This window comes from Aquarana catesbeiana, linkage group LG06 (genome assembly GCF_042186555.1).
Source record: "Aquarana catesbeiana isolate 2022-GZ linkage group LG06, ASM4218655v1, whole genome shotgun sequence".
Classification (NCBI taxonomy): domain Eukaryota; kingdom Metazoa; phylum Chordata; class Amphibia; order Anura; family Ranidae; genus Aquarana; species Aquarana catesbeiana.
Genome location: NC_133329.1, coordinates 236,137,923 through 236,161,335, shown reverse-complemented (window position 1 = coordinate 236,161,335; position 23,413 = coordinate 236,137,923).

Below are 23,413 nucleotides of genomic sequence, written 5' to 3'. Positions count from 1 at the left end.
TGGGAGGGGGATATTGGTCAGCTCTCAGGGGACCAATGGGAAGATGCGCTGCAGGGGGTGGTTATTAGCTCCCTAATTTCTTCACAAAAACTATCCCAGCTTTATATAGTATTTAGATCACATTATACTCCTGCAAGGCTTCAAAGAATAGGCGCACTCACAGACACTCTCTGCTGCAGGTGCAAACATGATAGGGGGGACCTTATACATCTCCTCTGGAGGTGTCCTAAACTACATCGCTATTGGACGGCTGTCCTGGATACCCTTAATAGGGTATTTCAAACTCAGGAGCCCCTTGAACCTAAATGTTGTTTGTTGGGTAACTTAAGCGATATTATCCTAGACTAGAGGAACCCACAGGGGTGGCATTTAACTGTGCACTTTACCAGGCCCAGAAGACAATCCTTATGCTCCGGAAGTCACCCGAGCCCCAGTTATGGGTGATGCACATGGGAAATACCCTTATATTTAAAAGGTATGTCTACCAACGTAGGGGCTGCCCGGGAAAATTTAAAAGATTATGGGCGTCATGATTGGACACCGCTGGCCTCAATCCACGCAAACTTGTACAGGTGCGGCTACTGTAGTGCCCTGGTCGCCCAACGTGACCCATACATGGTCTTGAACATACTTTGTTGATGGATGCTTTGGTTTGACCCGAATGATATACCCAGTATACACTCAACTGAGGGAATAAATGTGCTAATAATGTGTTCACTGATGTTATTACACTAGACATTTCTGTATTTTCCCAATGCTAATGCTTGGTGAAATGCTGTAGTGGAAAGTGTTCTTTTTTTTCCTTTATAATCTTTTTTTTTTTAATAGAGAACCTGGTTGATATAAAAAAAATGAGAAAATGTGTAATTTTGAAATTGATGACAGCAGCACTTTTCAAAATAGTTGGGACAGGGACATGTTTACTATGGTATAGTATTCCCTCTTCTTTTAACAACACTCTGTAAACGTCTGGGAACTGAGGAGACCAGTTAGGAGATGAATGTTGTCCCATTCTTGCCTGATATAGGTTTCTAACTGCTCATCAGTCCTGGGACTTCTTTGTCCTTTTTTTTTTTTTTTGTTTCAAGATGCGCTAAATATTTTGAACCAATAAGCCAGAAGGTCCTTCCTCTCTTTAGCACAGAGATTGCGGCGCCCATGATTGCCAAAAAGAATGTCCTGCATTCATTGTATTCCTTTATGTAGATTTTACACAACGTCCCAACTTTTTTGGAATTGGGGTGTTAGTTTTCATGTACGCCCCTCAATATAAATCACTATTGTAGAAATAAATAACCCAGAACCATTGGAAAACATCCATCCTTTTTCCTCTGCTATGTTTGGATGGGGTCTCCTGCAAACCTATCAATCATTGTGCTGTCCTTTATATTGATTTCTTGTGTCTTGTGCTAATGCCCACTCTACACTTTTCTCTCTCTTCTCTCATGTCTAGCCTGCTCCGATACCAATGAATGCATACCAGCTGAAGGGGCAGCAGGACCACCAACCAGCTATATTCTGCCTCGTTGGTACATTTGGAATATACTTTATTATCACTATGTGATACTAAATTATGTACATGCACTGTACAATTTACTCATAAAGTTCATATGTTCAAACTGTTTGTATGTATTATTGAACTTCTGGAATATATATCAATGAATAAAAAAGAAAAAGTCAATGCCATCTTTGATCCTGTCCAGGGATGCTTTGAAGAGATGCTGACCTTTGAAGGGCATGCAGTGCATTTTCAAAGTTTATTCTACCTTCCAGCACTTTAACCAATGTACACAGACAAGAGACTGATACACAACAGTAGACATGAAGTCTCCAGAACTTCATCACAGCTAAAGTCAATTTTTGTTTTAAGGAAGGCCAGCAAATGAGCCTTTTACGTAGTAAAACTGTCTGGAAATGGGTGCAGGGAAGTACAGGAGAGGGAAAACATGGCCCCCGGAAAGAGCTGAGCTTGAAAGAAGATAAATCCACCCCTAGTATGGTGATTGCCATGTTAAAGCGAGAAATGGACAGATCAACCACAAAGAAGGAACTTCTCAGTTAGGTCTTGCAGGAAAATCTCAGATTAGGACTTGAATTAGCAGATCTAAAGAAACAATATCTATCCTCTTGGGACATAAGGAAAAAAAAAAAAAAATGAACCATGCTGTTCATGGAAGAGGTTATATACTACAGGTTGGTCTAGTCTTTTTGTTTGTAAGTATTTAATCCACTTGTGGTAAAACTTAAATGTAAAGCAATGAATGTTGCATGGAGGCACTGATGCATCGGTTACTGATCACTGGATGCTACAAACATATAGACAAGTGTTGATGGCAATGAGAAGGTGTTTGTTCTTGTGCACTGAATAGTACATATCTGTATAGGAAATGCAGACAAAGCCAGAATAACATTTGCAGTTTTGCAACAGCTGGTAACCCCAAGTTGCTAAGCACTGTGGCAAAAATGCAAATATATACTCCCTGAGGTGTCTACCATTGAGACTTGTTCTGCGAGCAGCTGATTTAGGACTGATCACTGAGATCTTGACTGTTCTCTGGGGATAGAAGTTAAAGGCAACAGTGTGTGGTCTCTCATGGGGAGCAGGAATACCCAAATGATTGAAAACAAGAAGCAGAATGGTATGATTAAACCATGAGCAAAATCTACCTTCCTTAAAAATGTGACATGGGAGAACCAGACTATCAAGTTAGTTGAAAGGCTTACATGTGTATCTTCTCAATACAACATACAAAATAATAGATGCTTGATACTTTTATAATAAACCAGATGGTTGTATTCTGGAAAGGGGGAATAGTCTATACAAAGAATACAAAATTTCTCCAGCACTATGCTAGATCAGCATGAAAATATAAAACAAATCTAGGGTTTCTGTAATATTTTATTAGGACACAGTGGGGTTTATTTATTAAAGGCAAATCCACTTTGCACTGCAAGTGCACTTGGAAGTTCAGTCGCTGTAGATCTGAGGGGGACATGCAAGGAAAATAAAAGACAGCATTTTTGCTTGTACATGATTGGATGATAAAATCAGCAGAGCTTCCCCTCATTTCAGATCTTCCCCTCAGATCTAAAATGACTGCACTTCCAAGTGCACGCATAGTGCAAAGTGGATTTGCGTTTAGTAAATCAACCCCAGTATGTTACCTACCGAGGTTGGATCATAACATGTAAACCAAGGACAAGCTTGCCAGAAAATTGGAATTGATAGTTTCAATTTTATTTTGCACACCCTATACAAGTAAAAAAAAAAAAAACTCTAGCTTGTTTTAAAACTTTTACATATTGTGGGGGATTTGTTTTGAATGGCAAAAGAAAGAGGCTTGGATATCAGCAGAATATTTAAAGCACACCTTTATAGAATAGAAGACACGGAGGATGTGAATACACACAGAAATGGCAGCTGTTTAACAATTGTTCTTCAGATATGGCAACTAGGAGAAGGTATTACTTTACAAGGGTGCATCAGTTGTGTAACAGCAGCCGCCCCCCATGCTGAATGATGAGACATTCCGCTCGGCTGCTCAGCAGTGGTGGGTGGAAAACAGGGGAAAACAGTAATTGGACTATACTATTTTGGCCATGGCGCTGGCAGGGGGGTCCAGCTGACCAAAAAACTACTAAACAGAGCAGCCAGAGCCAGGGATGCCCTCGGGATTCTGACAGACAGTGTCACCCAACCTGGGTGTATAGCGCACCCCCATAGAAATGCCACCCGACCACTGACACCCCCCTAATGTGTGGCACCCGGGGCGGACCGCCCCCTGTCCCCCACTTGGTACGCTCTTGGAGTTGTCAAATCTAAGCACTGATGTCGGGGATGGGCGGGGCCCCACACATCCCCGACATCAGTGCTTAGATTTGACAACTCCACTCTCACTGCGGCTGCACGCCCCCAGCTTGCCCACCAATCACTGGATGTTTACACTGGGGCTAATGAGAAATACGAGACCCAGGGCTTTTTGGGGACACTGGGCAGGTGGGGCCCCCCAGGCAAGTGGGGCCCCCGGGCAACTGCCCAGCGTGCCCATGCAAAAAGAGGGCCCTGGGCTTCCGCCCCCTGTTAAATGCCGCCTGGAGCCATGGTCCCATTGGGTCCCATGATAGGGCCGGCCCTGGTGGTAAGCATGATAGGAGAAAAGACATGTGCAGTCATCAGCAGCTCCTCGATGGGTATGGGGTCCCAAGACATGTAAGCAATAAAGCAGGGCACCAGATCAGTAAATGTCAAACATAAACCGCAATTTATTCTGACAACACTTACATATAAAAACGCTGTATGCTGCACACAGGGCTGGTAGAATGGAGCAACTGTCTCAATGAACTGGAGAGTAGCCGCAATAGTACACGCCAGGAGCGCATGGAGCACTAACAAACACGCCACTGTCAGTGTGTCCAAAGGCTGGTAGAACAAGTAGGGGGGTGGGTGGCAACATGTTTCTGAGGCCCTGCCTCCTTCATCAGGCTAACTCGCCCCACACAATGAGAAGGATATACAGTATATACACACACTTTCAGAAAAAAAAACAATTAGGAAGGAGCAGGGTGAAGCCAACTGCTATTGACTAGTTAAAAGGAAAAGGGGAAGGGAGGTGGCCATCTTATCATAGCAATAATGGAACAGCAGCTCGAAGTCTACAGGGGGGCAGGAACGCAAAAAGTGAAAGGAATAGACCAATTGGTAATGGGTAAGTGGCAGCAGAACTAGCTGTCACAGAATGAAGCAACAATGAATGTATGTGACTCGATATACATGCAGCGATCCATACATCACAACAGGCTCGGACTGGGACAAAAAATAGGCCCGGGCATTTTAGACTGAGCAGCCCATGGAAAATTTACCAGGTGACACGGAGAGCATGGGGGGATAGAATGTGGGGGGGAGTGTGGAAAGCACTAGGGGGGCCAGAGAGCACTAGCGGAGAAGAGCACGGGGGGAAGAGCACGGGGGGTGGAGAGCACTAGGGGGAGCCGGAGAGCACTGGGGGGGGTTGGAGACCACGGGGGGCTGGAGAGCAATAGCAGGGGCAGAGAACACGGGAGGCAAAGAGCACAGGGGGGCGGAGAGCACAGAGGGGCTGGAGGGCACTGGGGGGGATCAGAAAGCACTTAGGGGGCGGGGATCACGGGGGGCTGGAGAGCACAAACAGGGGCAGAGAACATGGGAGGCGAAGAGCACAGGGGGGGTGAAGAGCACAGGGGGGCTGGAAAGCACAGGGGGCTGATGAGCACAGAGGGGCCTGAGAGCACTGGAGGGGGCTGGAGAGCATGGGGGGGCTGGAGAGCAGGAGGGGGATGGAGAGCACGAGGAGGATGATGAGCACTGGGAGGGGCTGGAGAGCACTGGGGGGGCCAGAGAGTACAGGGGCTGATGAGCACTGGGGGGCTGGAGAATACAGGGGTGGCCGATGAGCACAGGGAGCCTGAGAGCACTGGGAGGGGCCAGAGAGTACAGGGGCTTATAAGCACAGGGGGGCCTGAGAGTACAGGGGGCTGGAGAGCATTAGGGGGCTGGAGAGCATTGGGGGGGCCAGAGAGTACAGGGGGCCAGAGAGTACAGAGGGCTGGAGAGCACGGGGGGGTTGATGAGCACAGGGAGGGGCTGGAGAGCTCTGGGGGATTGGTGTGTACAGGGGCTGGAGAGCACAGGGGGGAGTTGGAGAGCACTGGGGGGCGGAGAGTACAGGGGGTTGATGAGCACAGGGAGGGGCTGGAGAGCACAGGAGGGAGTTGGAGATCACCGGGAGGGGTTGGAGAGCACTGGGGGCTGGAGAATACAGGGACGGCCGATGAGCACAGGGGGGCCGAGAGCACTGGGAGGGGCTGGAAAGCATGGGGGGGCTGGAGAGCACTGGGGGGGCCGAAAAGTACAGGGGCTGATGAGCACTGAGAGGGGTTGGACAGCACTGGGGGACCGGAGAGTACAGGGGTGGCTGATGAGCACAGGGGGGTCTGGGAGCACTGGGAGGGGCTGGAGAGTACTGGAGAGCACAGGGGCTGGAGAGCACTGGGGGGCCGGAGAATACAGGGGGTTGAAGAGCACTGGGGGCTGGAGAGTACAGGGGGCTGAAGAGAACTGGGGGGCCAGAGAATACAGGGAACTGGAGAGCACTGGGGGCTGGAGAGCTTTGGTGGGCCGGAAAGTACAGAGGGCTAGAGAGCACTGGGGGACCGGAGAGTACAGGGGGCTGGAGAGCACTGGGGGGCCGCAGAGTACAGGGGGGCTGAGGAGCACAGGGAGGGGCTGGAGAGCCCTGGGGGGGCAGAGTGTACAGGGGCTGGAGAGCACTGGGGGGGGCACCTGAGAGCACTAGGGGGCAGTAGAAAGAAGCTGGATAGGAGAAGCAGATGCATACACAGTAGAAGAATCCATCTCTTTATTTTTCTCCTACATCCTCTGAATACCCATTGGAGAGAGAGAATGAGAAGCAGGCATTCAGAGGCTGTAGGAGAAAAATAAAGAGATGGATTCTTCTACTGTGTATGCAGCTGCTTCTCCTATCCAGGTGCACACACGGGAAGCAGCACTCACTTTCCCTTCTGTCCAGCGGCCATGTCTCGTGTAGATTCCCTCCCTCTTCGTGCCCCCCCCGGCCCGACGGCCGAACTGAAATGGCAGCCAGCCGGCCATGGAGAGGCTGAGTGAGCGGCGGGGGCTCAAGGAGCAGCTCAGCTGCCTTGGCCCCACAAGCACATGCAGCCCGGCGGCCCCCTGCCAGTCCAGGCCTGCATCACAATATGTAGCAGCAAAACAAATACACAATCACTCTCCAGTCCAAACAGCAAACAAAAAAGCAGCATAACATACTGATAACAGTAATATAATCGAGGAAAGACTGGTAAAACTTATTAAAAGTATCTTGAGACACATGATCATAAAATATGCATTATAGTCACAAAACATTATACAGTGGGGACGGAAAGTATTCAGACCCCCTTTAATTTTTCACTCTTTGTTATATTGCAGCCATTCGCTAAAATCATTTAAGTTCATTTTTTTCCTCATTAATGTACACACAGCACCCCATACTGACAGAAAAACACAGAATTGTTGACATTTTTGCAGATTTATTAAAAAAGAAAAACTGAAATATCATATGGTCCTAAGTATTCAGACCCTTTGCTTAGTATTTAGTAGAAGCACCCTTTTGATCTAACACAGCCATGAGTCTTTTTGGGAAAGATGCAACAAGTTTTTCACACCTGGATTTGGGGATCCTCTGCCATTCCTCCTTGCAGATCATCTCCAGTTCTGTCAGGTTGGATGGTAAACGTTGGTGGACAGCCATTTTTAGGTCTCTCCAGAGATGCTCAATTGGGTTTAAGTCAGGGCTCTGGCTGGGCCATTCAAGAACAGAAGCCACTCCTTCGTTATTTTAGCTGTGTGTTTAGGGTCATTGTCTTGTTGGAAGGTAAACCTTCGGCCCAGTCTGAGGTCCTGAGCACTCTGGAGAAGGTTTTCGTTCAGGATATCCCTGTACTTGGCCACATTCATCTTTTCCTCGATTGCAACCAGTCATCCTGTCCCTGCAGCTGAAAAACACCCCCACAGCATGATGCTGCCACCACCATGCTTCACTGTGGGGACTGTATTGGACAGGTGATGAGCAGTGCCTGGTTTTCTCCACACATACCGCTTAGAATTAAGGCCAAAAAGTTCTATCTTGGTCTCATCAGACCAACGAATCTTATTTCTCACCATCTTGGGGTCCTTCAGGTGTTTTTTAACAAACTCCATGCGGGCTTTCATGTTTCTTGCACTGAGGAGAGGCTTCTGTCGGGCCACTCTGCCATAAAGCCCCGATTGGTGTAGGGCAGCAGTAATGGTTGACTTTCTACAACTTTCTCCTATCTCCCAACTGCATCTCTGGAGCTCAGCCACAGTGATCTTTGGGTTCTTCTTTACCTCTCTCACCAAGGCTCTTCTCCCCCGATAGCTCAGTTTGGCTGGACGGACAGCTCTAGGAAGGGTTCTGGTCACCTCAAACGTCTTCCATTTAAGGATTATGGAGTCCACTGTGCTCTTAGGAACCTTAAGTGCAGCAGAATTTTTTTTGTAACCTTGGTCAGATCTGTGCCTTGCCACAATTCTGTCTCTGAGCTCAGCAGGCAGTTCCTTTGACCTCATGATTCTCATTTGCTCTGACATGCACTGTGAGCTGTAAGGTCTTATATAGACAGGTGAGTGGCTTTTCTAATCAAGTCCAAGCAGTATAATCAAACACAGCTGGACTCAAATGAAGGTGTAGAACCATCTCAAGGATGATCAGAATAAATGGACAGGACCCGAGTTAAAAATATGAGTGTCACAGCAAAGGGTCTGAATACTTAGGACCATGTGATATTTCAGTTTTTCTTTTTTAATAAATCTGCAAAAATGTCAACAATTCAGTGTTTTTCTGTCAATATCGGGTGCTGTGTGTACATTAATGAGGAAAAAAAAATGAACTTAAATGATTTTAGCAAATGGCTGCAATATAACAAAGAGTGAAAAATTTTAGGGGGTCTGAATACCTTCCGTCCCCACTGTATATCACAATACTAAATGTAAACCTAGAGAGGAAGAGAACTAGTATGTTCAGGACTGATGATAGATGTATACTAAAGGGATAGTGATGCAGAAAATGCATGCTAAGCATACCAACATGCCTACCAACTATGACCTCCTTGAAAAAAGGGGATGCATGCATGTAGAGAACATACACACACGTGTGCATATACATGCATACATACATATATGTCCAAAACACACACGCCTACATAAAAAATAATAGTAAAAAATATCAAAAATATTATTTAAAGAATAAAAATAAAAGAAATACTGATATATATCAATATGTGGAGAGCTGTCCCCAATAAATCATAAGATGGTTTTGATATCCAATTCCTCATTTAACCCCCCAGATGCTAAAGTATTTAAGGTGAAAATCCAGTAAGCTTCCCTACGGCATAGTCTTTGAAATCTCTCAACCCAAACTTTCAATCCTTCTGTGGATTTGTTTGTGATGTGTAAGGAAATGTCTGGGGACACTATGGTCATCTGCATCCTTCTCAATGAACCTTTTGAATAAAAACCATTTTATGATTTTTAGGGGGGCAGCTTCACATATTGATGCAGATTTTTTATGTTAGAGCTCTGGAAACTCCTGGTGTGTGCTATTGCGGCTACTCTCCAGTCCATCTAGACCGCTGCTCCATTCCACCAGCCCTTTGTGCAGTATACAGCGTTTTTAGATGTAAGTATTTTCTCAATAAATTGTGCTTTATGTTCGACATATACTGATCTGGCACCCTCCATTATTGTTTACAAATCCCCCCTATCACAAATAATCTTAGTTTACAATACAAATGCTTTTGCCTGCTAACATCCTCTTCCCAACACAAATCATAATAATTCCCACACACAGAGCTCAGACACAGCAGCAGATGTCCATCTTCCCAGGGCCCTCCTCCTTTTCTGTCTTAAAACACAGTAGAGCTGAGTAGGAGCCTGGAGAAAGTGTCCCTCAGCTCTGGTGATAACTATTCTGTTCTAAAAGGCAGCCGGTGAGGAGAGATACCGGTGCTACAGTGTTGGTGATCATGGCGCCCTGCAGGAAATGTGAGTACATGCCCCGGGTGCCCGGCCCTAGCACCACCACTGCCACCCCACCCCATAGTAAAACACATACCCTGTACCTAGAACTTCATTGCTCTCCCCATCAATCCCTATAAATAAGCTGTGAAAAACGCTAAAAAATAAGATTTTTGTACTTACCATAAAATATTATACATGAATTCTAGTGAAGGACAAAGGAAATCTGAAACAATCATGTTATACTGCCACCCACAGGCACTTGGGACATTGGTACATACAAACATCATTGAACCAGGCTCCGTAAAATTCCTCCACTACGTAGAATGTCTCAATTTTGTTAGCAAGCAGTAGAAAAACAAACAAAAATCATGGACTACTGGAGAAAGCTTCCCTATTAAGCAATTTCATTAATTTCAGCACTCAAAATGTGGTGCATGTTATTCAGTGCACAAAGCACCCATTACAATATGCAGGTTGTACCATCTGTCTGTTAAGGATGGGTATTGGTAAGCACTATTGTGATACTAGTAACTATAATGTAAAACAAGGAAATTCTATCAGATTTTCAATTCCATGGCATAGAGAAAGTCAATCAACCAATTACAGCGGGAGATTCCCACAGGTAACTTTTGGAACGTGAGGCCTGGTGGATCCATAGGTTGACCACTGGGATACCAGATATCACAAATCAAAGGTGGGATATCAGCTATTTTTTAAAATCGTTTAAGATTGAGCTGTGCTTTTTGTAGAATTTTATGAAGTCTGCTTTGTTATGCATTGTCGTTTTTTTAACACAGATTATCTTTGATGGCTCATCTGCGCTTGATTCAGGTGTTTAGAAGATGGAGTCTATAAAACGATAGTTGTGATGTGATGTCTGGCTGAAACACATTAGAGCAGTCAACTTAATGGATATTATGCACTGTCCCTGATCATGTGGCAGTTGCTAAAATACGATGTGAAGTTTGACTTTCAGGGGTCCTAGCTTTGCACCAATTAATCTCACAGCTATATCAGATCATCTGGGGTGAGCACAGGGATTTTTACAGTAAGGACAAAAAATGTAGTCCTTTAAAAGGACACAGGAATTTTGGAATTGCGAACAGTCAGGACAACCAAAACAAGTCCAGCTGAAAAGTGGGCAACAGCCACTGAGAGGTCTAAGGGATGTGGAGGACTAACAGCACATCAGAATATACAGAGGAATTAACTCATGTGCCACATAACTGCTATGAAGTCCAGCTACATCTTTATTCAAATAAAAGACACTGGGACAGTCCAAAGAGTACAGTAGTCAATGCATTTGAGGGGTCCAAAAACACCCCCTTCAACAGGGCTTGATTGAACACAATGTGAATGGACTAGAAGTGAGCTGGACCTTTAATGTTATTTCTTCCAGTGTGAATTCAAGCACAGGCTGCATCAGCAACTGGTATGGCAGGAGAACTGCCATGACCAAGGAAAGGGCACCAAAGATGACCTGGTCTCCAGACTATAATTACCACCAAAGGGAAACTGTTACCTGAAATAACAATGTTTCTCATCTAGCCATCCAACAAAAAAACAAGGGAAAAAAATACTACCTCAACAGGAAGAGCTGCTAGACCAATAACAAAATAAGGTCAACAATAAAAAAAAAAAAAAATGTACTTTGTCAAGTACCAGAAAAAAAAATGCCTAAATGGAAATTTTGGACAGACAAAATTGAAAAGAAAGATCAGCCAATCAACAGCAAAAGGCTCACGTTTAGCATTCTAATCCTTAATTTCGAGAAAAAGATGATCCATGAGGAGGAAGGAGGTTGCCTGATCAGACAGCTGTGTATGAGAGCTCTCATAGCATGAAACCCAAATGGATAGAAAGGAATACACCCCCCCCCCTCCCCAGGCTGATAGAAAAAGACTGCAAGACTGGCAGACAGTGATGTGGAAATTTAATGAAGTCAAGGAGAAAAAATATAACAGTGTACAGAGGACCTTGACTAAAGTAAAGGAAGAATTTCATCAAGATAAAAAGGCTAGTATGTTGGGTTAGAAGTGGGGCTATACAAGATTCCAACCTCCTGTAATCAACAGTATAACCCAATGTTTAGACTTCCTGTGTCCCTCAATGGAGGGTAAGGAAAGCAACGTTACCTTCAGAAGGTAAGTAATAACATCCTTTACCTGGTTCAAAAGAACATTTTTTTTCTATTGGCTGACCTCAAACAATTTAAGTGTTTTAGGTATATAGGCACACGTTTTACCTTCTTGTCTCTATGTTCCATGTTTCTCCCCAAATGCAGTGCAGCTTTGTTTAAAAATGAAAAAATAAAAATGAAATGCATACAAGTACATGTATTTACATATCAAAATGTATAGGGAACAAGGATCAAAGCGTAAAGCCTTGTGTGGGCCAACAAAGTGTCAGACTTTTGTCCGAAGGGCGTGTGCCAGGAACTTGTCTCGCATACAAATGGTATACAATTGTCGGCCAACAAACACGATCATAGTGACATACTACAAGGAATTTCAGCTCTTGAGCGCCACCCTTTGGGCACCTTCTGCTAATGTCGTGTTTGGTGAGCATTAATTCTGAGCATGCGTGTTTGTACTTTCAACTTTTGTGTGCCAGACTTGTGTACAGACGATAGGAAAATCTGACAACAGACCGTTGTCCGCCGAAAATTTACTAGCCTGCCATCCAACATTTGTTGGCGGAAAGTTGGACAACAATTGTCTGATGGAGCGTACTAACGGTCGGATTTTAGGCCAACAGTCTGTCATCACACAATTCCCTGCCGAAAATCTGATTGTGTGTACGAGGCTTAATTCCACCCTACAACTAAAATCCCTGCATCTACAGACATCCACAATCTAACACTCACCTTTCTAGCCCTGTAAAGAAGAAATCAGTATACACACTTTTTTTTTTAAGCTGATCTGGCCTGATCTCCAGTGGTGGAAGCTCTGCAGGAGGACACAGCCGACAGTGGCTGAGAAATGAATGGAGAGTGACGTCACCCTTATAGGGCGTACACACGGTCGGACTTTGTTCGGACATTCCGACAACAAAATCCTAGGATTTTTTCCGACGGATGTTGGCTCAAACTTTTTTTGTCTACACACTGTCGCACAAAGTTGTCGGAATTTCCGATCGCCAACCACGCGGTCACGTACACCACGTACGACGAGACTAGAAAAGGCCGGTTCAGAACCAAGCGCGGCACCCTTTGGGCTCCTTTTGCTAATCTCGTGTTAGTAAAAGTTTGGTAAAAGACGATTCGCGCTTTTTCAGACTCGTGGCTTTCAGATCGTTTACTGCCGTTCAGTTTGTGCTTGTGGGTTTGTATCTGCTCTTCAGTGCGTGCAGCAAGTTCCGCGTGACTTTAAGTAGTCATTGTATTCTTGTTCGTTCGTTACTGGTTTTCAGGTCGTTCTTCACAGGCCTTGCTGTTCTTCAGTGCGTTCTGTTACTTCGTTCTGAGCAGCCGACCGTTTTCTAGCCATGTTTCGTATGCGTACTCCTCGTAGAGTTCGTGCTGTGCGGGGGCTTGGTGTTGGGGTCCTGACCTTGACACAAGTCCAGTCCATGAACAGGGTGGGGAGGAGTTCATGGACCAAGAATTGGTTGCTTCAGCGTGACCAGTTCTCTCATATGCCTTTGCTCCGTGAGATCCGTGAGAATAATCCTGATGATTTCAGGAACTTTCTCAGGATGACGGACCCCGTGTTTCACCGTTTGTTGGCTTCGTTGGCCCCCTATATCAGCAGGCAGGATACCGGCATGAGGCAAGCCATCACTCCGGAGCAGAGGTTGGTCGCTACCCTGCGGTATTTGGCGACAGGGAGAAGCCTGCAGGACTTGAAGTTCTCGACAGGCATCTCCCCCCAGGCTCTGGGTATCATTATCCCGGAGACCTGTTCTGCCATCATCCAGGTCCTGGAGAAGGAGTATATGAAGGTAAGATTTTTATCCTTTAATGTCACATTTTATTGTATTGAATGTTTGCTTATATATTGTATTTCTTTCCTCATTCCCTAATTACCATGATTGGAATATGCTGTGAGTGTCCCCTTTGTCCTCATGCATGCTGGATTTTTATGTAATTATTATTTTAGGTCCTTCATACATATTTGCCCTTCAATAACCTCCCCAGCATGGTCTTTCCTGGCCTATATTCAACTTATGTAGTCACTTAACAATGTATTTTATCAGCTCTATAGTAGTGCTTTACCCCAAACACCCCCTAAAATGTTTGGAAATGTTATTTTTGATTTAAATTCAGGCAGAGTGCCAGAGGCTTTTTTTTTTTGGTGTCCCCAAATAATTTTTTGTAACCCTCCCTCCCCCAACTGCTAAGTCAGCTGATCCCAATTCTCTATGTATCCTCAATCATCTATCTGCTGACTTTGCCAAACCCATACACACTATACCCACCTCTTTACTGGTCAGATTTATGGATGAATTGCCCAAAGCATGTAGTGCAAGGGCCTGCCTGTATACTTTCCAATGGTACTGTTTCAAGTTTTTGTATTATATTATTATCTTGATAGGTAATAGCAGAATGTCCAAATGTCCTCAAATGTGTACAATGTGTATTTATATCTTTGTATTATGACACTTCTTACCTGTCCAGTGGTCTGCCAATAGCGTAACTAAGGACTGGCTGTTCCAAGTAATACCCATTATTTAGGCATTCAGCTCTCAATGAAGTGAAGAGGGTTACCTGTCCAAGATCCCCCCCCTATAATGTTAGAAATGGCCCATGAGAGGGGGGAGGGGGAATATGATAGGTGTACCTTATACTTTGGCCTTGTTACATTCCCCTTACTAAATGCTATCTGGAGGTTGCCACATAATGTTTGTGCCTAATCTGCTTGCCATGTTTCTGTGAAAAATAGTAATGTTTATTGTTTTTTCCTCAACAGTTTCCTTCCACGCCACAGGAATGGCAGACTGTGGCCTCCCACTTTGCCCAGCGGTGGGACTTTCCTAACTGCGGAGGGGCAATTGATGGGAAACACGTCCACATCGTCCCACCACCCAACGCGGGGTCGTACTATTATAATTACAAAGGGTTCAATAGTATAGTGATGTTGGCGGTGGTGTCGGCTAATTACGACTTCCTGTATGTGGACGTGGGGAAGAATGGCCGGATGTCCGATGGTGGAGTCATCGCCCAGACAGAGTTTTACAGGCGTCTCCAGAATGGCAGCTTGGACTTGCCAGCTCCAGAGGACAATGTTGAAGGACTCCCATTTGTGTTTGTTGCTGATGAAGCGTTTGCGTTGGGGGACCACCTGATGCGGCCATTCCCAATGAGGACCCTCACCCCGGAACAGAGGGTTTTTAATTACCGGCTGGCCAGAGCCCCTTAGAGTGGTGGAGAACACATTTGGAATCCTGGCCAGCCGGTTCCGACTATTTCTGACACCCATCCATATGGAGGAGTATAAATTGAACCATATTATACTGGCGTGCTGTGTTCTACATAACTTTTTAAGGAAACATTCGGCCAACTATGCTGGCTCAGTTGGGCCTGAGGCCGGAATCCTACATCAAACCACACTGATGGCGCTTGAAAGTGGCCGTCCTGGCTTGCCCTCCCTGAGTGCCCGTGATGTCCGGTTACGCTACCTGGAGTTCTTTGCGGGTAGGGGGGCTATCAATATGCCAGAAAATCTGTGAAGCCTTTTTATAATAAAAAAAAAAGAAATTCTTGGTGGACATTTACTGCTTGTGTTTGTTTTAGCTGACCCTGACAGAAATGTGTTGAGTCCAGAAAATGTCGTGATTGTGTAAGCTTAAACAAAGCACTGTTGGCTGTTATTTACTAAATGCAAAAACACATTTCACTACAAGTGCACTTGCAACTGCACTGAAACTGCACTTGTAGTGCAAAGAGGATTTGCCCTTAGGAAATAACACCCATTTTTGCAGAAAACAGCAATTACATCACCCCAAAAGTGTTGTATTGTAGTGTTGAGACAATAATCCACATATTCTTGAGTAAGCAACTTTTTTATACCTGCACAATCACATGTGCATTTACCAAAGGTTTTTAAAACAAACCAACATGTTTGTTGTATAACAATTTTTGCAGTAGCATTATCAAAAATCGAAATGTCCATTTCAGATAAAACAGGCCTGTGTAAAACCAACAAGAAAGCCAAAAAACTTGAACTTACAAAGTTCACATTAGGTAAAACCTGAAGGCTATATCAGACATCAGTATTTAGGAACTGGGTTTGATATAGCGTTCAGATGGGGGGAAATCACCCCTGGAAAAGCCAAATTTGGAAGATGCACACCAATTTACGAATGTCAACATGTGCTATCTGCCATCGGGGGGATCAAGGGACGTGTTTTGGGGGAGCAAGCCCTTCCTCAGCGCTACTTTATAATTGAGGAAGGGGTTGCACCCCCAAAACGCGTCCATTGATCTCCCGTGATGGCAGATAGCACATGTTGGCACACTGTGTGCATCCTCCAAATTTGGCTTTTCAAAACATTGCAAATAAATTTAAAAGATTGGACCACAATCCAAAAAGCGATTTTGTGGGGTTTTAAATTCGCCCCAAAACATCAATGATGTTATTATTTTTTTTAATAACATAATTGATTTTTTGCTGTATGTTTTGCAGTTCGACATTACACCCGATGATCTCCCCGATCAGGATCTGGGCACTTTCTGATGTGAAACGTTCTGGATCCACAACATCACGATCACCTAAAAAGAGAGAAAGAAAACAAAAACAGGTCTCAAAAATCTGCCACCATCTATCTCTTTTACCTGAGTCTGTGGTCGCAGACACTCACCTGTTGTGGTGCCAATCTCCACCACATCTTCTTCTTCCTCCTGCTCTTCTTGTGTTGGTGTTAGTTCCCCTTCTTCCAGAGGTGGAGGGTCTATGGTCTCCTCGGATGAGGGGTGTCCTCCGAGTCTTTTCTCCCCTATGTAAAACAAAAATGGTATAATTAGCACACAGATATTTGATGGCAGAACTAGAAATAGGAAACATTGCTTGGAAGTGGGGTACAATTGTCTATTTTAGCCGAGTTCCAAGATGTATTTTTTTTATTGGCCTTTGTCAAGCTGCAATACTTTACCTGTTTAGTACAAGCTTCACAGATGGAGACCCCCCTATAGTATACACTGGAGCACCTGTGTGGCCCCCTAATAAAAATGGTGTTCTTGTGTCCCACACTAGTGCTCCAGTGTCCAGATGTGAAAACAGCTGCTGAGTGTCCTCTCCTTACACAGAATCTAGTTGGCATTTCATTCTAGTAACAAACCCATCTACACAAACAACTATTTGGCATCCAAGTAGGCCCAAAAAAAATGTGGGAAAATGCATATGGTCTAAACAATGGTGTTTTAGAGGCCGAAAGGAAAATGTTTGATACGAACGAATACTGGGCCCATGAACATTAAAGTTGCCCTTTTAAACTGTACAATTAAGAAAAGCATATGGAGCAGCACGAACGCAATAAAGACAGAAAGAATAGGAACACAGCACAACTACTTACTTTTTTGCAGCACTCTCCGGATCTTTCAGTACTGCTCTGGCTCTCTTAACTTCAGGTCCGACCACCGCTTCCTGAGCTGATCTTTCGATCGTCGTACCCCGAAATTCTTGTGAAGGCTTTTGACCACATTCGCCATGATCTTTGCCTTTCTGATGTTGGGGTTGGGGTAAGGCCCATACTTTCCGTCATAGTCAGACTTCTTCATGATGTCGACCATCTCCAACATCTCCCCAAAGGACATATTTGTGGCCTTAAAACGTCTCCTTCTGGATCGTGACGTGTCCGGATCCGGGCTTTCCTCCTCCTCCTCCTCGTTCCTGCAATTAGCACGCACCTGCTCTAACTCCGCCATGTGCTCTTCACCCACTGCGCCGAAACGAAAAGGGGCGGGGAATAGACTAGAAAGAACGTCAGGGGCAGGCGGAGTTACACGCATGCGCAGCGTGTATAAAGCGTAACACGCGTGCGTATTACGTACGATCTGTGAGCGGAGGAAGGAGCATTGGACGCGCCGATCGTAAGAACAAAGGTAAGAGACAAACTTGTGCCTATACTGCTTCTACATTGAAGCCTATATTATAACAAGATTAGGAGAGTTTTGTCTGACATTAGGCTTTGTCTTGTGTTGTGTCTTGCAGTGAACATGGATATCTTAGTGAAAGACAATGACTTCATGTCAGTATTCATAGATATCTTAAGGGAGCTGCCATGTCTGTGGGAGAGTAAACACCCCCATTACAAGAACCAAGCAAAGAGGAAGGCAGCACTGGTGCAATTGTGTAAAATTGTGAAGCAGGTGATCCCCACGGCAGACATCACCTATTTAAAGATCTTAATTGGTGGCCTGAGGAGTACATATCTAAGGGAGCGCAAGAAAGTCCTGGATTCACAGAGATCCGGAGCAGCAGATGACATCTATGTCCCCAGGATGTTGTACTACGACAGGCTGCATTTTCTGGCAGGCCAGACTGAACCCAGGCCATCCCTCTCCAGTCTTCCTTCCACGCTTCCTTCCCCCCCCGGCTGAGGCTTCTGACGCCCAACCTGGGCCTTCCAGGCCGCATGTGGAGGAGCCCAGATTGAGCCAGGTATAGTATTCCTCTAAATATTTCTGCTTTTCCAATCAATGATGTTAACTAGATGTTAGTTTGGAGTACTAATTTAGGATTGTGATTGATGAAGCAAAACATTACAACCATGTCCCTTTTTCATACACAGGGAAGTCTCAGCCAGGAGGTGGCCGGGCCGAGCCGGCTGGCTGATCTGCAGGTCCCTCCACTCCCCCTGAAAAGAGAAAGTGGCAGTAGGAGGAGTGCCCTAGAGGCTACCGGAGGACTCTTTTGGAGGGCTACAGAGGTCCTGGGAGCACGACAGACCATGGAGGAGGACATTGCTGCCGTCATTGCATATAAAATGCAGAGGATGGAGGAGGGCCAACAAGTCTTGTGTGAGGCGCTCATATTGGAGGCTCTTAACAAAGGTATGAGGGGCCAAATGACAGCTCAGACACACCTTTGCGATGGTCCTCCTCCTCCTGCAGGTCCTCCTCCTCGTCCTCCCTCTCCTCCAGGTCCTCACAGTCCTCCTCCAGGTCCTACTCCTCCTCCTGCCACATCTCCAACTGCACAGCCACAGCCCGGAATGAAGCGTGAAAGGAAGACCAGAAAGTGAGGACCCTGGATCCAGTCTGGTCGGCCAAAAAATGCAGCCTCTTGTGGTACCACAGCCTGGGGACACACATGTCATCTGCTGCTATCCGGATCTCTGCGAATTCTGGACCAGACTGCCCTCCCTTACATATGGACTCCTCAGGCCACCAATTTTGATGTTCAAGAATTGATGTCTGCCGTGGGGGTCCCAGGCTTCGCTAATTTCTCCTGTTGATCCAGTGTTGCCTTCCTCTTTGTTTGGTTCTGAGCCCTTAATAAAGGATTTTTGTTTTGAATTATACTCTCCTATGTGTTTTACTTCAAAAAGGACAGTTGGTTTGTGAGGATTCAGGTACATTTCAAATATACAATGTGAAATGAACAAGGGACACCAACACCAAACAATCTCCTTGAGATTAAATAATAAAAGATATCAATGGTGTTGGGGTAACTTGACACACAAAACACACACAAAAATATTCTGGAGTAAAAATAAAAATAACATTGAACAAAGATCAGCCTTTGAAAAAATTCAAACATTAAAAAAAATAAAAGGCTTAAAATCCCAAAAAAAATTCAATAAAAAAAAAATTCAGTTAGATGTGACAACTAATAACAATATATTCAGGGAATCCCAATAAAAAAACAAAAATAAAACTTTGTGAGAAGTGTGTGTGAATATGAGCAGCAAAACTACTTCATTCTTGTCACATTATAAAGAAGAGAGTGCGCTGTATTAAACCATTTTTAACATTGCAGCGTGACGAAAGTGCTGTATCCATTGCGAATGCTAAGTTTACCAGAACGAGCTGTTCCGTCTTGGAATTTCTTCTGAGCATGCGTGGCACTTTGTGCGTCGGAACAGGCCACACACGGTCGGAATTGACGTGATCGGATTTTGTTGTCGGAAAATTTTATCTCCTGCTCTCCAACTTTGTGTGTCGGAAAATCCGATGGAAAATGTCCGATGGAGCCCACACACGGTCGGAATTTCCGACAACACGCTCCGATCGGACATTTTCCATCGGAAAATCCGACCGTGTGTACGGGGCAATAGAGTTACTATGGGGCTTTCGTTGTTGGATGTGTCCTCTGCACCCGCCTCCACAGAGAAGCCACGGCCGACAGCTCAGCATGGGATTGGGTTGGATCAGCTTAAAAAAAAAAAAAATATATATATTCTGATTTCTTCTTTACAGGGCTAGATAGGTTAGTGTTAGATTGTGGATGTCTGTAGATGCAAGGGATTTTAGCGTTAGGGTGGACTTCTACTTTAACCGTTTCTGGACCACCCCACGTACAATAATGCCCCGTACACATGGTCAGACTTTGTTCAGACATTCCGACAACAAAATCCTAGGATTTTTTCCGACGAATGTTGGCTCAAACTTGTCTTGCATACACACAGTCACACAAAGTTGTCGGAAAATCCGATCGTTCTAAACGCGGTGACGTAAAACATGTACGTCGGGACTATAAACGAGGCAGTGGCCAATAGCTTTCATCTCTTTATTTATTCTGAGCATGCGTGGCACTTTGTCCGGATTTGTGTACACACGATCGAAATTTCCGACAACGGATTTTGTTGTCGGAAAATTTTATAGCCTGCTCTCAAATTTTGTGTGTCGGAAAATCCGATGGAAAATGTGTGATGGAGCCTACACACGGTCGGAATTTCCGACAAGGTCCTATCACACATTTTCCGTCGGAAAATCCGACCGTGTGTACGGGGCATTACTGTGGCGGGGCGGCCTGGGTGTGCAAAATCACGTACCTGTTTGTGATGTTGTGCACGCTGTTTAGGGGGTGCGCCGCTCCCGCTGTGATTGTACAAAGAGGGAGCCAATCAGCGGGTCCAGCGGCCGCCTCAACCCGCAGATCGTTCACAGGAGAGACAGAGCAGCGGTGTGCCTATGTAAACCAAGCACACGGCTGCTCTGTCAAAGAGGAAAAGAGAGAGATTGTGTTTCAGCTAAGCTGAATCACAATCCCTCTTTTCCTCCAGTGAATCCACTCCCCCAGTTACAAAACACCTCCCAAGGAACACATATAACCCCTGGATCGCCCCTGTAGTTAACCCCCTCCCTGCAGTGTCATTTATACAAGGATCAGTGCATTTTTTTTTTTTTTTAGCACTGTTCACTGTATTGGTGTCACTGGTCCCAAAAAAATGTCACTTAGGATCAGTTTTGTCCGCTGCAATGACGCAGTCCCCCCAAAAAATAAAACCATTACCAGTAAAAACTATTTAAAAAAAGTGAAGTCCCTAACTCTATCCCCTATTTTGTAGACACTACAACTTTTACACAAATCAATCAATATACGCTTATTGAGATTTTTTTTTACCAAAAATATGTAGCAGAATAAATATTGGCCTAAATTGATGAAGAGATTTGTTTTTTTACATTTTTTTGTCGGGATATATATTATAGCAGAAAGTAAAAAATATATATATATTTTTTTTCAAAATTGTCGATCTTTTTATGTTTATAGCGCAAAAAATAAAAATTGCAGAGGTGATCAAATATCACCAAAAGAAAGCTCTATTGGTGGGAAAAAAGGACATTATTATTATTATACAGGATTTATATAGCGCCGACAGTTTACGCAGTGCTTTACAACATTTGGGCAGACAGTACAAGTACAATACAATTCAATACAGGAGGAATCAGAAGGCCCTGCTCGTTAGAGCTTACAATCTAGGAGGGAGGGTCAAGTTATACAAAAGGGTAATAGCTGTGGGGGATGAGCTAATGGAGAAAATAGTGCAGTTAGATGGAGGCAGGATAGGCTTCTCTGAAGAGGAAAGTTTTCAGAGATCGCCTAAAAGTGGATAAATTTGGAGACAGTCTGACAGATTGGGGAAGGGAATTCCAGAGGATGGGCGAGGCTCGGGAGAAGTCCTGGAGGCGGATATGGGAGGAGGTGATGAGGGAGCTAGAGAGCAGGAGGTCTTGGGAGGAACGGAGATGGCGATTAGGTTTGTATTTTGAGACTAGGTTAGTGATGTAGCTGGGGGCAGAGTTGTGGGTGGCTTTGTTACTTATTGTTAGTATTTTGAATTTAATTTGTTGGGCAAGTGGCAGCCAATGGAGGGATTGGCAGAGAGGGGTAGCAGACACTGAGCGGTTTGTAAGGTGGATGAGTCTGGCAGCAACATTCATGATGGACTGCAGGGGGGATAGTCTATTTAAAGGTAAGCCAATGAGGAGGGAGTTGCAGTAGTCAAGGCGAGAGATAACCAGGGAGTGAATCAGGAGCTTTGTGGTTTCACTGGCTAGAAAGGGACGTAATTTAGAGATGTTGCGGAGGTTGAGGCGGCAAACTTTGGAAAGTGATTGGATGTGGGGCTGAAAGGAGAGTTCAGAATCCAGGATAACACCTAGCACCCTGACATGTGGGGCGGGGTGGATAATTTTGCCATTGCTCTTGACAGAGAAGTCAGGGGAAGAGGCACGTGGGGGAGGAAATATAAGCTCGGTTTTGGACAAGTTGAGTTCGAGGAAGTGGTGTGACATCCATACATATATGTCGGTTAGTAAGTTAGTGATGCCTGAAGAGACTGATGGAGTGAGTTGATGGGTGGAGAGACAGATTTGTGTGTCATCAGCATAGAAATGATATTGAAAGCCGTGAGAGGCTATCAACTGACCCAGGGAAGAGGTGTAGATTGAAAATAAAAGAGATCCAAGAACAGAACCTTGGGGGACCCCAACAGAGAAGGGAAGAGGAGTGGAGGAAGTAGAATTGTAAGTGACACTGAATGTGCGTTGGGATAGGTAGGATGAGAGCCACTGAAGAGCACAGTCACGGAGACCGAGGGAGTAAAGTTTTTTGAGGAGGAGGGGGTGGTCAAACATGTCAAAGGCAGCTGAAAGATCCAGAAGTAGGAGTACAGAATAGTGTCCATTGGTTTTTGCAGTTAGTAGGTCATTTGTGAGTTTTAAAAGAGCAATTTCTGTGGAGTGTTGAGGGCGAAATCCAGATTGAAGGGGATCAAGAAGGTTGTTTTTAATGAGGTGGTCACTCAGTTGGTTGTAAACCAGGCGTTCAAGGAGTTTAGAGGAAAAGGGGAGAAAGGAAATAGGGCGTAGGTTCTTAAGATTGGTAGGGTCCAAGGACGGCTTTTTGAGTATTGGGGTGATCAGTGCATGTTTTAGAGCATCGGGAAAGATGCCAGAGGTGAGGGAGAGATTGAAGATGTGGGTTAGAGAGTGTAGGATGGGGTCAGAGGGTGACCGTAGCATTTGAGAGGGAATAGGGTCCAGGAGACAGGTGGTTAGGTGGGCGATAGAAAGGAGTTTAGCAACTTCGTCTGTAGTAGCAGATTTGAATAGGGGGAGTGTCAGTTGTACCTGTTGACATGGGGTCTTAGCTGGGGGAGATACCTGTAGAATGGAGATTTCATCACAGATTGTATCAATCTTGTTTTTGAAGTGATTAGCGATTTCTTGGGCAGTGAGTAAGTCAGTGGGTGGAGGCCAAAAGTAGAGAGTTGAAGGTAGAGAAGTGTTTACGGGGATTGGATGAGAAGGTGTTAATAAGAGTTGTAAAATAGGTTTGCTTGGCAGTGTGGAGGAAAGAATAGTATTTTTGGAGGGCAGATTTGTATTGGTTGAAGTCTTTGAGAGACTTAGTCTTGTTGCCACAGACGTTT